The 16,390-nt window shown below is 46.6% G+C and overlaps 1 long non-coding RNA gene across 1 annotated transcript; it reads right to left on the bottom strand.

Annotated features, from left to right (window-relative positions):
- Window positions 1-5,169: 5,169 nt before the first annotated feature.
- Window positions 5,170-9,582, bottom strand: LOC119064817 (uncharacterized). The gene is made up of 3 exons (XR_005085486.2): window positions 8,041-9,582; window positions 5,758-6,794; window positions 5,170-5,514 (listed from the first exon to the last, which is right to left on the bottom strand). It is a non-coding gene; the product is annotated as an uncharacterized LOC119064817 (long non-coding RNA).
- Window positions 9,583-16,390: the final 6,808 nt, after the last annotated feature.

Here is a 16,390-nt window from a genome sequence, read left to right as displayed (position 1 = left end):
TAGCAGTTACTGGCATACAGTAAATAACCACTCACTAAATTGTTCGCACAGAAAGATTCATTTCAGCACTGTTCACAATAGCCGAGAGGTGGGAGCAGCCGATGTTCATGATGGGCAAATGGGTAAAGAAACTGGTGTAGACATACAATGGGATGTTATTAGCCTTAAAGAGGAAGAAAATCCTGCAAGATGTGACAGCGTGGATGAACTTTGAGGACGTTGTGCTAAGTGAAATCAGCCAGTCACAGGGCTAATAATACATGACTCTACTTACATGAAGCACTTAATAAAAAGTCAAACTCAGAATCAGGGAGTAGAACAGTGGCTGCCAAGAGGCTGGGGGTGGGCGTTAATCAATGGGCATGAGGTCTTGATCATGTAAGATAAGCTCCAGAGATACGCTGAACAACATGTACTTACAACTGTACACTTTAAAATGTGTTAAGAGGGTAGATCTCATGTTGTGGTCTTACCACAATGAAATAAATTTTTAAAAAGAAAGAGGAGGAGGGGCCAGGTCACGGCTCGTTCCAGTCCTGGTCCCAGAGGGCGCCAACATCACCGAGGCCCTACTGTGTACAATGTAGGCATTTTATGTGCGTTATACCTAATTCTCACCACAACCTGAAGAAGGAGGTTGTCATTACTAGCTGTCGTTTTACTCCTGGGAAGTGGCAGGCAGGACTTCAACCTTGGTTTTCTGACTGTCGTGCCTGAGGACTCACTCCTCAGCCTCCAGCCCTCCTAGCTTAAGGGGTTCCTGACTTATGTGCCCCAAGGACACTGTGTTCCGCCTTCCGGCCACACATTTCCGGCCTAAATTCAAAGGCCCAAATACCCAACCTTAGCAGTGTTGGCAAAGCACACCACTCTTGTCTCCTTTTCCCTGGGGTCTCTACTGTCCTCAGTACGGAGAAGCAGACACCCGTCTGTCATGGGAAAGTGAAGCACCCCAAACCATCTTGAGAGGCAGCCTAAGAAAGTCCCACCAAGCAGGAAAGGCCCAGACGTGGGACGACACTTGGCATTTTTTAATAAGTCTGGGGTCAGGCTGGTGAACAGAGGGACTGCGAGCAGAAAACCTTCAGGATCAGATTTACACCCCTTTCCGTTCGTTCCTCCCCCATGTTTGGGCCTGCCTCTAACTTTCTCCTTGCTCTGAACACCCAGCACTCGCTGTGCAGACGTTGAGACCCGATTAACATGTAATTTCTCCCGGAAGTTTTTACTTTGTTTTGTTTTTGTTTTTAATAGCTCCTGGAAGGAGGAACCCAAAAGAATGAATCTCCACCAAAGGAATTTCAACCCCTGGGATCCTGGGAAGGAGAGAGGGGGGAAGGAATGACGTCTTCCTCAAGCAGGATGGCGGGTCAGGACGTCCCCCTGTAGCAGGCTACTTGGTCCCAGCAGGCAGCCACTGTTTCCCCCACAGTGCCTAACTGATGGCTTGTTCCCAGAATTGAAACGGATGTCGAATGCCTATCACGTAGTAGGGCTACACACGCGAGTTCCCTTCCTTGCTAGAAGTGATTCTCAGCCCTGGCTGCATTGAGGGCCTAGGCTGCTCCCCAAACTTGGTAACAATTGGAACCTCCTGGGGGAATCTTAAATCACCCCTGCCCACGCTCCCCTCCCCGGGAGGCTGATTTAGTCCGTCTGCACTGTGCCCTGGGCATCAAGACATTTTAAGGCTTTCCAGATGATTCCAATATGAAGCAATCTTAAGAATCCTAATCTAAGGAACTTTAAAAGAAGATATCTATGCCCACCTATTCAACCCCTAAACAATTCAAGTAGAATCTCTGGGGACCGGGACCCAGACTTTTAAAAAAATGTATCATATGTATTTTATTCCATCCTCGTATAAGGCTGTGGAGGGTGTGTGGGTGTGTGTATGTTCATGTTTTGTCATTATTTGCTTTACAAAAATGGGATCACACACACACACACAGTTTTCTGGATCTTGCTATTAACATTTCCTGTTAACACTTCTTGCTACCAATGATTCCTGTAAAAAAGCCCTCCAGATCAACTAATATTATTTGAACACATTCTTTTCTTCGCTTAATTTTGTAATTTGGACATAATGTCAGACATATGGAAACACTGCAAGCATAGGGCAGAGGTTTCTCATTTACCCGCTATTAGGTTCCCCAAATGTTAACCCATTATATTTTCTGCATGCTTAGGGTTGCCCTCAGAGCTCCTCAGGTGACTTTAATGTGAGGCCAGGTGGCTACGTGAGGCCCCCAGGGCTGCCATGAGGCTTCAGGTGCTGTTTGTGAAACTCCTGAGCCTAGTGAGGGGCTTGGCTTCAGCAGCAGCTGTGGGAAGGGGCTGAGCGGGTAGGTTCAAGGTCAGGCTGCCTAGGTCTGAATTCTGGCTCCTTCACTTCTCAGCGTTCTGTGCCTTAGTTTCTTCACCTGTAAAAATGGACGTTAGAATTGCTAACTCCAAATCTGTGTGCGGACTGGATGGGATTACTTAGCCTCGTACTTGGCCCACAGTACGGCTCAATATAGGTTAGCTCTTAGTACATATTGATCATCACCATGGCTCATCTATGAAACAAAATCGGTCTAAACTTGCTCTATAAGCAAAATTCCTTATGAGCCCAGAGGCACTCAATCTCTTAGAAAAACCGAGGAGTTGTCAGTAGATAAAGTATCACAAATCTAGAAACGGAATCCCCTTTTGAAAATGAAACTAGCAAGAATTAGCAGATAGTATCTGTCACAGGGACTTGCCATAAGAGATGTTTTTCAAGTGTTTGTGGACGGTGGCCTAGGATACGGCCAGGTATAACCTCAGAGTACAGAATGTGTCCCTGGGCCGTGAAACTAATAAAAGAAGCTATGTCCTCACGAACTGATTGGTTGCTATGCCAAGTGATGCTGGAACGGCAGGGCACAAGCCTGTGCCTGTGGAGGTCAGACAGCCTACCTGTGTGGGGCAGGCTAGGTGTAAGTTCATAGGTGGTGGCAGAACCATAGTGACCTGGAGAGCAAGTTCTCTAGCTGCTCCCCAGTCCAAGGCCAAGGGGAATGTGGGTCCTTAATAGCCACATGTTCCAATCTTTCCAGAGGAACTGAATCTTTGAATCTTGGTATAAAGTTTCCCCAGAACCAAAATATTTTTCATTTCTAAATGTTTCAAAACTCTGTGCACACAAGCTGCAAGCAGCCTGTGACCACGAGAGTCGAGTATGGGGCTTGGTTCACAGGGTAGATAATGAAGGAGAGAAAGAAGATGAAAGAATTTGTGTGTCTGGCACCCTGTCTGATGGGTCTAGGTCACGAGGAAAACGTGTCTGCTCTGTAGTGGGGTAGCGATGGTTCGGGTCAGTTCCCAAGATGTTTCCTGAGCACCTACTCCGTGCCAAACCACTCTTGACCACCAGGAGCATGGAATTTCCTTCTCCTTGTTTATGTGCTCCCAAGCTATCCGCTGACTACTAACTTAGCTTCCGCGTTACCTTGATACCGTGAAGGGCGCTCTGAGGGAAGCAGGTGTCCCCCTCGAACCCCCCTTGCAAACTAGAGAACAAGACAGTCCAGGATCTGATCTCATCTTCCTCTGGAATTCATCTCTTTCTGATCCACACAAGCACGATGAGAAAAAGGAACATTCTGTAAATAAGATGTGAGTTCTGGTTAGAGCAGCAATTGTGAAGCACTTGAAAAAGACCTAGCTATTGCTAATCAATCAGAGGTCTCTGAGTGCAACTAAAAATGGAAAATGTTACACAAACACAAAACCTGGCATTTTGTGATGTAAACACAATGAAAAGGGGACTTCCAGTGTCTGGAGAGAGGCAGATTCTATATCCTGAAACTCCCTCCTGCCACAGCCATGCAGACATGCTGGGTAAAATGTCATCAGAACCCTTTTAAATTCATCCAGAACTAGAAAGAAAGAAGGGAAATCCTTAGGGGCCAGAAACAAAGAGGAAGCTGAAAACCAGAAGAGAATGTGGGAAAGCCGATGCCCAAAGGGGAACTCCTAGGAAAAAGAGGCCCTGGGCCCACCTAAAGAGGGAAATGCACCTGAGAGCGCCACCCCCCCCCACCACCACCGCCCCGCCCCGTAGAGTCAGGACCCGAGATCACACACCTTCCAGGACTGGTGGAGCAGGAAGCAGTGTACCCACTAGAAGCGGTAGCTGACCCAAAAGCGTGATAGTCCTGGTCTGGGCTCTGGGTGGGTCTGCAGCACCCACGGAGAACTTGTAACCAGAGACCAGCACCACAGCCTTCCTTGTCTGGGGTGTGAATTTCCCTTACCTTGAATGGACCCCAAATGCCCAAGGTGAGGACCGATGTGAAAACTTGTCACTGGCCTGAAACAGTCCTGGGTAGCCTGGCAGAAGCAAATGAGGAATGGCTCTGAGGGGGGCAAACCCTCAGTCAGTTCCTCAGAAGTTTCCCACAGACAAAGGCCCCCGAAATGAGCTCACAATTTGCAAGTATACGTTGTACAAGAAACAGTCCACCCATGGTGTTCAAGCGTCAGCAGCCACAACTAACGTCTGGGTCTAATCCGCAAGAGCTAAAGCTAATCCAATCACCTGATAGGGATAGATACATTGCAATGATTAAAATACCAAAAAAGGACGCAAAAATGCAACATTGTGAAAGGAGGGAAAGCACTGGGAAAAAAGAATTTAATAGACAATAAACGGACTAGCAATGAAAAAATGTAGTCACTGAAATTACCACATATATTTGGACAGGTTAGGGAGCTGAATCGACCCAGAGGTGAAAAGAAAATTTTGATCACAAAGATCAGAAGAAAGCACGTAGAAATAAAGTAGAAAATAGGAAAAATAGGTTAGAAAACAAGGAGGCTATAATAAGAATAAAGCATACTGTTAGAGAATGGGGGAGGGGAGAGCAGCTATTCCAGGAGATAAGGGCAGAGAATTTTCCAGAGTTGGTGAAACACATAAATTCTCAGCTTTGAGGTAGCACAGCGTGTCCTGAACAAGAAAAAAAAAATCAATGAATATATGTTTTCATACTGAATTCTCATACCAAAAATTGTGTTTTTTTCTCAATTTTTAAACTTTTATCAATTTGATGCTTCCAACTATCACAAAATAAATGAACATAAAACATCTTTTTTGGTTAACTCCAATAAATTCCACTGAAGTGGAAATACACAGGAAAGATATATACATGTAGGCAGACATTCTGAATTCTGTTTTAGGTTAATGGTAATGAATGAAAGTTATAATTTGTACTATACACACATTTCCTCCAAAGCAGCCGAAATTTGCAGAAATTTGTTTTATTGTATTTCCTGGAGCATCCTGTGGGGAAGGTGCAGCAAAATCACTTGCTATCAGGACTTGCTGTCTGGACAAACAGACGTCTGCCGAAACTGGAGGAGGGTCTGCGATCCAGCGGTGTCACTGTGCTGGCCACACTTCCCTCTTCACATTTCTCTTTCAGGCTGTTTATCTGGAGTTTTGTGTCGGGAGGGTGGGAACAGGAAGCAGATGGCCCATTGCAACTGAAAATGGAGGAAATTTAAGACAGAAACTCTTCGCAAGGACATGGGCAAGGTCTGAGGAAACCAGGGGGACAGCCATGCAGTTCCGGGGGCCGAGATGGGAAGCCATCACCATCCTGAAGGACAAGGACGGGGGTGGGGCAGCTGAGCAGGGAGAGGTCTGCCTCGCAGGAGTTTTAGCCCTTAGTGGAGCTGGAACCAAACCCCAGCAGAACCCTGGCCGGACCAAGAGAGTTTGTTTACCTCCATTGTTCGTTCTCAAAAGTGTCCCAGTTTGGAGAATAAATTATTTGATCACTCACAGATGGAGCCTGTGGGTAAACAGCCCATAGGATCAGCTTCCTGGGGAACAAAGCGAAGTAAGACTGGAGAATGGATTTGGGGTGGGAAAAGTCAGGGAAAATATCCTGGACAATTATTTCCTACTCAATTGTAAGTGTTATTTTTTTTTAAAGCAGCTTTATTGAAATGTAATTTGCATACCATAGAATGCACCCTTTCGAAGCCTGCAATTCAGTGATTTCTAGCACATTCACAGAATTGTGCAACCATCACCGCAAGTAATTTTAGAGCATTTTCACGTTAGAACAGCAGCCCGCAAAACCGCTCCCCACCCATGAGTAGTCACCTCCCCCATTCTCGCCGGACCTCCCCGTGCTCAGACCTGAGTGACCACTGATCTACTTCCAGTGCGCATCAACTTGCCCATTCCGACATTTCACATAAATGGAGTCATACAACATGTGGACTTTTGTGTCTGCTTTCTTTCTCTTAGCAAAGCACTTTCAGGCATCGTCCATCTCATAGCACGTATCAGTACTCATCTGTGTTATAGCCTGTATCAGTACTTTGTTCTTTTTCATGGCTGAATCATTCTCCACTGTGCAAAAGCGCCACATTTTGTCTATTCATCCATCCATAGGCTTTGGAGCTGATTCCACTCTTTGGCTGCTGTGAACGAAGGTGCTGTGAACATTTGTGCGTGAGCTTCTACGTGGTCGTCTGTGGTCAAATCTTTTTTATGTGCCTTCAGTGGAATTGCCAGGTCATGTGGAAAGTCGATTTGTCACCTTTTGAGAAACTGTCGCACTGTTTTCCAGTAATTTTTCTTAAAATCCCATATAATTCACAGGGTTTTTCACAACACGGAGTAGCTCTGATGAAGTCTTCGTCAGTCCGCTCGTAGCAGTGACACCACCCATCTGGCTCAGGAGTTTTGGCTGCTTTGTCATCCCCAGCTGGTCACTGGTGGTGTAGTGCATCTCTGTCACCGGGCACGGCTGCCGGAGCAAACTGCTTCTTGATTAGAACCATAGCATGACTTTGGACATTTAAAAATCTCATTTTGGAACAACATCATTGTTTAGATGTTTCCAGCACCAACAGTCCCAGGTCAACAAAATTCTACTGTAGCCAAGTAACATTGTCTATACATTTGTCTCTAATAAGTTTGGCTAGCAGGAGTCTGTCATTCAGGGTCAGTTAACACTAGATTCATGGGCAAGGCTGAGATTCTGGACCTGAAAAGCTATATTCTGGTTTGTCTGGAAAGCAGAGTGTTAAATGTGGCACCAGAGTTAGATAGGCAACAGGGCTAGATACTGAGCACCTAAAATTTGGCATCTATAGTCTGCCTACTTTACATTTAAATCACTTAGGTGGCTTAAGGGCTTTCTCTCCCTGGCAACCCACAAGCATGCCTGCAATTTCAGGGGGTTTTACCAGGACAGATGCATGCTCCTTTCTCTTATGTCTTGAGCTTCTCTTTGAAATCAACAGCAGACACAGGGGCCTGGGAGACCTGTCTTTAATGGGGGCAATGTGCTAGGGTAGAATGGGTGTGGGTTTTGGAAGCCATGGGTGTAAGTTCAAACCCTAATATTTCCGTGAACAATTGCCTGATCTGCCCATGCCATCACTGGTAAAATGCTAACTATAAAGCTGACTTACAAATCTCAAGGGTTAGAGAGTATGTGGTCGCCAAGCCTAACCTATAACACGCACTTAAGGGGCTGTTCTTCTTAAGGTATTGCTGCCAATTTCCTCTTTTGATTTCAATAAGGAGGGGGCTGTTGGGGGTAACTGGGGTGAATTTAGGCCTCTGAGACAGAAGACATTTAATCAATTGTTTCAAAGCAGTTCTACCTGTTTACTTTTAATAATGGGTTTGTTTGTCTTTAATAACATGAATCAGACCCAGCCCTCCTTCTGTCTGAGGCTTGTGAGCAAACGGTGCTTGTGAGCAGGAGCTCAGTCACAATGTTTCTAGCCACCACTGGCCAGCAGCAGCAGGCAACAGGCGGAAACAGGTTCTGTGCAGGGAAACATTACTTTTGCAGAGGTTCATGACGTTTACCTGCAATCCTATCCCCCAGCTTCAAAGGTAATGGTAAGCATTACCCAGCTAATGAGCACAACACAGCCTGGCCACCTGTCCCCAGGGAAGGGACGATTCTACCTCGCAATCTCCCCAACCAATGCCCGATGGCCCTCTGGAGAGACGGGAAGAGAAAACAACGTCCCCACCTGGGCTTAAGTGGCTGTGTGACCCCAGGGGAGTCACAGATCCTCGCAGGACCTCACTGTCCTCATCTGTAAAACGAGAGGGTTGGTCTCTTCCGAAGGATGTTAAATGTGGCCTTGACGTGACTCCAGCTGACCTCCAGGCCTGAGGTTAGGCTGTCTCCGGATTCTCTGTCCACTTTAGATGTGGGGCGTGTGCACCTGCCTCTGCTGGTGTGTGTACATCTGTGTACAGCAAAACTCCGGAAAAAGAGAAGAGGGACGGGATGGGTGCAGCAGGCAGTGACTGGGGGCACCGCGCTCATTGAATGTAAGAAGACCCCTCAGGTGACGCTTACTTCTCCCCCTTGAAACCCGGGGTTAGGGTGCTGACCCTTCACACAGTCAAAAACCATTGTCTATCTCTCACTTCCCCAGTCCTTAACTACTAATAGCTTACTGTTGACCAGAGGCCTTCCTGAGAACATAGCAGTCAATGAATACATATTGTGTATGTTATACGTATTTATACAGCATCCTTAGAATAAAGCAAGCTAGAGATAAGAACATATTATTAAGAAACTCATAAGAAAGAGAAAATACATTTCTAGTACTGTACTCTATGTATCAACACTGTAAGTTAAAAAAAAATCAATCAGTGTCTAAGTGGAGCTTGGCAGTTTACACTCACGTTGTTCAAGGTCAACTGTACATATAAGTACAGATGGTGGGAGCCCTCCATCGCCAGACAAATCAGCACATACACTGCCCGTCAGCTGGTCCCAGCTGTCACGTGGACCCTTCATTTCCCCCAAACTTGTGTACACTCGTTTTACTCCTAAGCTATTTTAACCTGAACAGGTTGAGGAAGGAGGTCTATCCATCTCACTCCTCCCATAGACTTCTATTTTCCAAAAAGTTCAGGCGCAATCATGAAATGAAAAAATATTTCTACAAAGTGGTTCCCCACAATCTAAATTTTCCTGACAGGCAGCTTAACACTTCAAATGGCAAGTCATTTCCTCGTTGGTCCTAACTATTTATTTGAAATACTTTCATTACCCTGAGGTCTTTTGCCCTTGTTGAAGGGAGCTTTCTTCAGGATTTATAGGCAAGGCACCGTGTTCTGTTAAACATTCTCTCTCAGAGGAGCGGTTTAAACAGCCACACGCCGCCGTACTTCTTAGCCACTGCGTCTCAGTAACTATGATTATTATAGAAATTACATTCCGTATATTCTACATACATTTATATATGCCATGTGATAATATAATTTGTTTGTGGTTTAATATACATTATAATACATAATAATTTGAAAACTAGAGTATAAAAATTCAAATTTGGAAAAAGCAATCCTATCAGGGGACCCATTCATGAAAATGGAAAGATCCTTTATCAAGTAATCCCCCCCCAGGGGCTTTTAAATAGCAATCTCCGGCGTTTTGATTCAATCTGTAGCAATCCCATTTAGCGGCATTACTGGGCCACCTCATTGTGCAAGGGGAGGTAAACTGTGACGATAACCACTTGGCTCTCTCTTTTTCCCCACTTGCTACTCATTTGGCCATTAACCGGGGTCCTCCCCCCCCCACCCCCCCACCCCCACCTGCCGAGGCCATTTGATCTGTTGGGAGGAGCAGGGAGTTCGACCCGCTCCGCCAGCTGTGGTGTTTTCCAGAAGCAGATAATCCAAAGGGACAATGCAGTTATGACAGAAATGATTAATTGAATAACTCACTTGAAAATTGTGTGCCGCTTCAAAGACCTAATAGCTGATCAAGTAAGAGTCCATTTGGTAGCCCGGCGGAGAACATTGCCAGAGGGGAGAATTGTTTTTAGGAGAATCCCATCAATGGATTCTATAAAATACTGAATGCGTGATTCCAGGCAGTAACATTTCTATCATCCTGATAATATGCATTTACATTTGCATAGCCCGACTCAGTTTGTGAAGCATTTTCGCAAATCCTGTGGCCCAGACAGATGGACGTGGAAGGGCTAAGCTGGCCCTGTGCTCCAGAAGTGGGAGCAGGCCGGGAGTTCCTCGGCTTCCCCAGGGCACGTGGCTAGGAAGTGGTGGAATGGCAGCCGAACCGGGACTTCTAACTCAAAATCTCTCTCAAAAGTGCCCACACAGCCTCCTGGGAGCATCGCAGCCAAGACCACTTGGTTGAATTCTCCTTACCTAGGAGGGAGGGGTGCATTCACTGAATACTCAGCTCCACACCTGGAGATAATCTGGCTGTTGGGGTACAGATGTCCAAGCAAAACTTCTATGACAAAAAGTATTTGAGTCCCAGGATACAGGCCAGCATTATTTCCTATATTAAAGCATTGGATTCCCTTCTGTGGGTTGTGAAGACAGATTTTCTTTAATTTATTGCAAGGGGTCTGTACACCCTTAAGAACCACAGAGACTGAATATACAAACAGACAATGGCCAGGTCGTATTTTAAAACAACAAACAGAACTTTGACCTGCAGCCCGCCCAGGAAATGAACCCCTTCTCCACAGCAAACCCTGCAGGAAGCCGGCCTGCTGTCTTTAGTGACAATCCAGGAAGCTAAACAATAATTCAGTAAAAACAGGTGCCAAATGGCCAGGATTAATAACTAACAGCTTCCCTAATTTTTATCCCTGTTCTAATGTGGGACCAATCAAAGAAAGTCATTTCTAGCCGATAGGATGTCCTGTTTCTAGTTAGCCCACCTCCAGCTTCCTCCTGTCAACAGCCTCCAGTGAGGACCCACCGAAGCCCCTCCCTCCGTTCCTCCCTCCATAAAGCTTCCCTGCTCTGCTGCCTGACTTTGAGTCTCTGCCATGATGCAAGTGGCAGTAGCTGACTCCCTCCTATAGCAAGCTCAGCAGAAATAGCCTTTGCTTTTCTCATTCGGCGGGTCCTGACTTATTGCCACAGTACAAATCAGAGCTATAATGTGACTCATTCATACACATATCGCTCGCTTCAAATATTTGTAGCTGGTGTTGTGATGTGCAGAACACAAATTCATTTAGAATGCACAATGCCTATTATGTGGAATCTCTGAAATGTTGTTACATTAAAGAGAAGAAAGTGTATCTGTAAGTACTAGCTTGGAAAAATGCTAAGTGTAAAAACCAGCTGCAGAACGGGGTGCACAGGACCCCAATTTTAAGACATACGAATAAGAAGCAAAATGATTAATAAATACCCACAGTAAATCGGGCATCAGATTAAACAACAATGGTGATGACCGCAAAGTCTTCTGTTTTTCTGAACATCTTGTCCTCATAATAACACTACAATGTGTTATTAACCCTATTTAACAGGGAAAGGAATGGGGGTTAGGGGAAATCAAGTAAACTGTTCAAGTTCACAACACTATTGAACTTGTGGAATTAGGGTGTAAGCCCCTGGTCTGTTGGACTCCAGAGCTTGACTTTCATTCTGGCTGCCATTAGCTTCTAGAAACCCTAATTCTGCATGGCCGTCTTATAGGTGATACTAATGTTTGTGTTACCACGGCTCACTGGCTTTTATACTTTAGTTTGAGGACCAGAGTCCCACGGTAGTTGTGTTTTGAGTGAGTTTCCATCAGGCTGAGGAAAGCAGCTAGATCAGGACCCAGGAAGCTGTGTTCGAGTCCAGAGCCTGCCGCCAACCGCCCATCTAGCCCTTAGATTAGTTCCTCAAGGAAAGTGTTTCCCAAGATGCAGCTCTGCCCTTTTCCTTCCCAGTTTTTGGTGTGCTTGTCATTACTTGCTCAAGGCTCACCTTCTCTCCATTCTGGCCTGCAGTAATAGTGACAAACAGCAGCCACCACCACAACCAAAACACATGGAATGGCAGGCTCTGCTCTGAACACTTCGTGAGTACTGTCTCATTGAAGCCTCTCCCTGTGCACACAAGGGAGATGCTAGTAGCACCCCCTTTTTGCAGGTGGGGAAACGAAGGCATGGCAGCATCAAGTAACTTGTCCAAGGTCACGCAGCTGGTGTGGTGGCATCAGGACGATACACAAGTAGTTTGACTCTTGAACCTGGACTGCTCACTGCTCCAGTTCCACCTCCTGCAATGTCAACCGAATAAGGGAAGAGACCATGCATCTACCTCTATGCTTTGTACAGAGTACTGCCTAACAGGTACTTGCTAGAGTGAATGAATGAATGAATGAATGAATGAATGAATGAATGGCTTCTATCTAGTCTGCACAGAGCCTAATGCAACATCCCACACACATTGGATCGGTGTTCCTGATTGAATTTACCCTGCTTTCTCTCTAGTTATCATTAACAACCAGAGAGAAAGGTTTCCCTCTACACAAGTAGTCACTTGTTTACCCTGCTTCCATCAGATTTTTATTCTTATTTACCCGACGTCTAATGTGTCATTTGTTATAGTTGGATGCCCCGTAGGATGACAAGGACCATTTGTTTCAACAGGTGCTAGAAATGAGATCATTCACTTCTTTCCCACCCAGATCTCTATCCATAATTGGCTCCTTTTCCCTTTTGGGTATATTGTTTTTATTCCCCAGTAAGTGTCTCTGCCATGGATGCTTCCAAAGAGCCGTCACCTGCAGGTGCCCTTCCCTTCCCTCTCTCTGGAGCTCACGTCACGCACTTCTCCTTGACACCATTTACAGGTAGCGGTGCTAAGTTTACAGCCTCTCTACGAACCCAATTTGCACACACTGAAGGCTGCAGGATCCTGTTCGCTGTTGGCAGCTTTTTTTGGGTTGTTCATTTCCCAGGCATGGCGCTAATAGCTTTTTCAGACATCTCCAGGGATGTGGACTATTTTGCATTTGTAAGCCACCTTTATGGAAAAGGCCTCCAGGTCTGAAGTGTCCTGTGACCACTTACTCAGTCAGAGACACGTCAAGGCCATCCACGTTCATCAGAAAGAGAAAATGCCCAGCCAGTAAGTGTGACATTGAGAATGTCCTAGTGTCACTGATGCTCAGCGGGACTCTGGCATGGCTGAGATGATGTTGGAAAAAGAACAAGTGAGATTTTGGTTTGTTTGGTTCTTTTTACTGATTCTGGGGATTTTTCTGCTATCGCTTTAAAGCAGGGTGGGGGGATAAAAGGAAGTGCAATTGTGTAGGGACAGGCTCACAAAGGACAAAGGGAAGGAAGTGTTCAGTGTGAAGGCTGGAAGACTTTGGCCTTCCAAAGCGGGGTCAGGATCCACCCAAATCGTAAATTACCGTCCTACCGCACCTCAACCCTGATCATCAGGATAGCGGGCAGACAGAAGTTTCCAGACTGTAATTTGGACTCCTTCTCACTGCCAGCCTCCCTTTCACTATTTAATGCTCACAAGAGTGCTACAAGAAAGTTCCTATTGACCTCTTCGGTCCGTGGGGAAACTGACACTCAGGGAAATCACACGACTTGGCCAATATCTCACCCTTCAAATCCAACGATGCCTGATGCCAAAACCTTGTCTTCCCTCTATGACCCCTGTGTGCACCACCCACATGCTGGCAAATCGGGGACCATGACCATGAGGGCCTGTTACATTTCCTCTGTCCTTATCGGATATTAGGCTTTTTGTTATTTCGGGAATTCTCCTGGCTATGTTCCCTTGGTGTCCAGTGGTAAGACCCCATTCAAACAATGGGAAACAGTGCATTCTCTTGCAGGAAACTGAATCCTTCATGAGAGGTGATCTTTGTGGTGAAGGATACCCCAAAGATTAAGTGGTTGACCGCCGCCCCTCTAAAAGGAAAGTCCCCCGTGGGGAGGAAGAAAGGCAGCAGGAGGAACAGACTGGAGACTTGAGTCATCCTGGGTGCTAACCCACAGAAAAGCCTGCGGAGGCCTCGGTGTTTGTACGTCTCCTTGACTCCCCACCCACCCGGCAGAGTGAACTTCCTCCGCGTGCTCCCTCAGACCCCGGGCATTCCTTCCACTAGTCAAATATTTGTTGGCTGTGTCTACGCACTGGCGCATGGTTACGATTAGGCTCTACTGCATGTCATAACACAAACACACATGGCAGCTTAGATACAGCAGAAGCTTATCTGGTCCTCACTATAAGTCTGCATGTTGGCCATGCAGGGCAGGTACCGTGGCCCCTGGTGCCAGCAAGGACTCAGGCTCCTATCTTCCTGCTCTCTCCTCCTACCTGGTAGCCTCTTCCCCAAAACCACAGCATGGTGCCAGATGGCTGCTTGGGCCCTTCATGGGATGGAAGAAGAAGGAAAAGCAGAGGGGGAGAAAAGGGCCCTTTGCAAACAAATCAGCTCCTTTTAAACAGCCTTCCAAGAAATCCCAATATTTCTTCCACCTCCTTCTCATTGGCTAGAATCTACTCACGTGTCTACGGCTGGCTGCAGGGCTGCCTGGGAGTACAGATGTATCTGGGGGATTGCTGAACAGCCACCTGCCCAGCTAACCATGAGGACCTCCTGTGAAAGAAAGGATATGATGATACTCTGGGGATCAGCAAACTACGGTCTACAGCCAAAGCTGGCCCATTGTCTGATTTTGTGAATGGAGTTTCATTGGAACACAGCCGCACATTTATTTACATATTTCCCATGGCTGTTTTGTACTACAACATGAGAGTTAATTAAGCGGTTGTGATGAGACATGGCCTGTGAAGCCTAAAATATTTACTGCCTCACCCCTTACAGAAAGTTTGTTGACTCTTGAATACCCAACAGCCAAGCACTGGGTATACAGACGTGGGTTCTGTCCACAGGCAGCTTGAGGTCTAGTGAAAGAGACAGCCAAACACATGACAGATTACGACATGGCATGATGAGTGGGAAAGCAGAATTCTGTTCACGGTGCTATGGGGCCATCTAAAATGAGCTGTAGAGATGGAGGTCAGACAAGCTCTCTAGATGAGCTAGACAATGAGAAGCTTCAACAGAGAGAGAGAGAGGACTTCCAAGCAGAGGGGGAAGATGCACAAAGACTTCAGGAGCGAGATGCCCATCATTACTCATCCATCCCTTGGTGCACCATAGCTGCCCATGAGCCTGTTTCCTCCAAAGATCATGCATTTTCACCTCCCCGCTGCCTGTCCCCCTGCACCGCATCAGTGGCCCCAGTGCCTGTATCTTACAGGGCCCTCCAAATGCTTGTCACTTAGCTGTTTACATCAGTGTCACCTGTGATTCTGTTATGCCTCTTCCTGGGGGCCCTGGCCCACTGAACCAGAACTGAAAATGGGTGTGGGTTGGGTGGAGGCACACAGCTCTCCTGCAAGTCTGGCGATCACTAGCTGCGAGCAAGGTCTTTTGGTGACAGTCCCAGCCCCACCCCTTCCTGCCTTGTATAAGCCTGGACAAACAGTTGAACTTTTCTGGGCTTTGCTCTGTTTTATTCCTAACAATGACAATGGCATCATCAGCTGCTGCAGCTCAGGGTCCTCAGCTGTGGTGCTGATGACATTTTGGACTGGATGATTCTTTGCCATGAGGGACTATCCTGTGCATCACAGGGTTTTTAGCAGTGACCATGACCTTTACACGCTAAATGCCAGCAAGCACCCCTGGCATGTGACAACCAAAACCATCTCCAGACATTGACAACATCATCCCTCTTTGAAAGCCGATGAGCTAGTGTAAGGGTTAGATGAGAGAATGTGTATACAGTACCCGTGAGTAGTTAGCAAGTCTGATTAGAACTATACCGTTATTGTCATGAGTGCTCACAAAACGTTAGTTAAAAAAATTGTCTTGGATAAAAAAAGAAAATATCACTTGAAAGAATGAATACATAGCACAGAAGAAAAACAAAAATCTCGCAGAGACGACTCCTGGTTTTAGGCCGGTGAGCGCAGGACAGAGCTTCTCGGCCGTGACTGACACGGTTTTCTGTCGGGCCCACCTGTCACAGAGCTGCGTCATCTTAGGAATGTTGGCTGGGAGGCATTTTCAAGTGAGCTGTCAGGGACATCTGCTGTTTTGTGGCCTATTTCCGCACTGCCTGATTTAGTTTAGGGGGGAGAATAGCCACCCCCCACTTTCAGCCATGTGCCTGGTGTGAAGCTGACCTTTGCCTTGGCTCCAGTGGTGCATCATGGGACTAAAGCCCAATCACCTGGGAAGTCCAGGTCTCCTGGCCACAGTGCCTGGTCCAGGAAGGGAACAGGACTCAGGCCCCAGGGCTTTGCTTGGACAAGTCTGAAGGTGGGATTTCCATTTCCCCACTGGCCTCGAACGTGAGAGGTCCTAAGGTCTAGACTGCAACCGGGAAGGGAGGTTGTACCTGAGAAGAAGGCCCACCCACGAAGGAGGGCAGAAGTGAGCAGTGAGATGGAGAGAAACTGAGTTCCGAGATTGCGTCTGAAGTCTGTGTTCAGCTGTGTCTGTGGCCCAGTTTATTCACTAACTGTTCATATTCTGGAGCTAATAAACTCTATCTTTGCTTG

The sequence above is a fragment of the Artibeus jamaicensis genome, unplaced genomic scaffold, assembly GCF_021234435.1.
Source record: "Artibeus jamaicensis isolate MK-2021 breed Jamaican fruit bat unplaced genomic scaffold, CSHL_Jam_final scaffold_916, whole genome shotgun sequence".
Lineage (NCBI taxonomy): Eukaryota > Metazoa > Chordata > Mammalia > Chiroptera > Phyllostomidae > Artibeus > Artibeus jamaicensis.
Note: the sequence above shows the minus strand (reverse complement) of the source record. Positions and strands in the feature narration are given on the sequence as shown.